Source organism: Arachis duranensis, chromosome 2 (genome assembly GCF_000817695.3).
Source record: "Arachis duranensis cultivar V14167 chromosome 2, aradu.V14167.gnm2.J7QH, whole genome shotgun sequence".
NCBI lineage: Eukaryota > Viridiplantae > Streptophyta > Magnoliopsida > Fabales > Fabaceae > Arachis > Arachis duranensis.
In genome coordinates this window covers 64,093,042-64,094,913 of record NC_029773.3, presented here as the reverse complement: position 1 = coordinate 64,094,913, position 1,872 = coordinate 64,093,042, and positions in this window count along the sequence as shown.

Below are 1,872 nucleotides of genomic sequence, written 5' to 3'. Positions count from 1 at the left end.
GAAGCGCTTGTTGGGAGGCGACCCAATGTTATATTTATTATTTTCCTTTGTTATTTTATGTTTTCTATAGGTTGATGATCATGGGAAGTCACAAATTCAATTGAAAAAGCAGAAACAGAATGAAAAACAGAAAGAAAAATAGCACACCCTGGAGGAAAACCTTGCTGGCGATTAAACGCCAGTAAGGGCAGCAAATGGGCGTTTAACGCCCAGTCTGGCACCATTCTGGGCGTTTAACGCCAGAAAGGGGCACCAGACTGGCGTTAAACGCCAGGAATGGGCACCAAGCTGGCGTTAAACGCCAGAAATGGGCACCAGCCCGGCGTTAAACGCCAGGATTGGTAGTAGGAGCATTTTTGCTCGCCACTTGGTGCAGGGATGAATTATCCTTGACACCTCAGGATCTGTGGACCCCACAGGATCCCCACCTACCCCACCACTCTCTCTCTTCTTTCTTCTTTTGCTCGAGGACGAGCAAACCTTCTAAGTTTGGTGTGGTAAAAGCGTTGCTTTTTGTTTCTCCATAACTATTTTTGGCACCTAAGGCCGGAGAAACCTCTAGAAAGAGGAAAGGGAAGGCAAAAGCTTCCACCTCAGAGCCATGGGAGATGGAGAGATTCATCTCAAGGGATGCACTTTCCTCCACAAAACTATTGGGAGTAAATCAACACCTCCCTAGGAGAATTGAGTTCCAACATGGGACAACTAAGGGTGGAGCACCAAGAACATTTCATCCTCCTCCATGAAATTAAAGAAGATCATAGAATTATGAGAGAGGAGCAACAAAGGCAAGGAAGAGACATTGAGGAGCTCAAGCACTCCATAAGATCTTCAAGAGGAAGAACAAGCCGCCATCACTAAGGTGGACCCGTTCTTTAATCTCCTTGTTCTTTATTTTCTATTTTTCAAATTTTTATGCTTATGTTTATCTATGCTTGTGTCTTATTACATGATCATTAGTATCTTAGTGTCTATGCCTTAAAGCTATGAATGTCCTATGAATCCATCACCTCTCTTAAATGAAAAATGCTTTAATCATAAAAGAACAAGAAGTACAGGATTTTGAATTCATCTTTGAAACTAGTTGAATTAGTTTGATGTGGTGACAATACTTTTTGTTTTCTGAATGAATACTTGAACAGTGCATATGTCTTTTGAATTTGTTGTTTTAAGAATGTTAAAATTGTTGGCTTTTGAAAGAATGATGAAAAAGGAGAACTGTTATTGAGGATCTGAAAAATCATCAAATTGATTCTTGAAGCAAGAAAAAGCAGTTATTCAAAAAAAACGAAAGAAAAGAAAGAGAAAAAGAAAAAGAAAGAAATAAAGTTGTGATCCAAGGCAAAAAGAGTGTGCTTAAGAACCCTGGACACCTCTAATTGAGGACTCTAGCAAAGCTGAGCCACAATCTGAAAAGGTTCACCCAATTATGTGTCTGTGGCATGTATGTATCCAGTGGTAATACTGGAAGACAGAGTGCTTTGGGCCACAACCAAGACTCATAAAGTAGCTGTGTTCAAGAATCAACATACTTAACTAGGAGAATCAATAACACTATCTAAATTCTGAATTCCTATAGATGCCAATCATTCTGAACCTCAAAGGATAAAGCGAGATGCCAAAACTGTTCAGGGGCAAAAAAGCTACTAGTTCCGCTCATCTAATTGGACCTAAGTTTCATTGATAGTTTGGAGTTTATAGTTTATTCTCTTATTTTTATCTTATTTGATTTTCAGTTGCTTGGGGACAAGCAACAATTTAAGTTTGGTGTTGTGATGAGCGGATAATTTATACGCTTTTTGGCATTGTTTTTAGTATGTTTCTAGTAGGATTTAGTTAGTTTTTAGTATATTTTTATTAGTTTTTAATTAA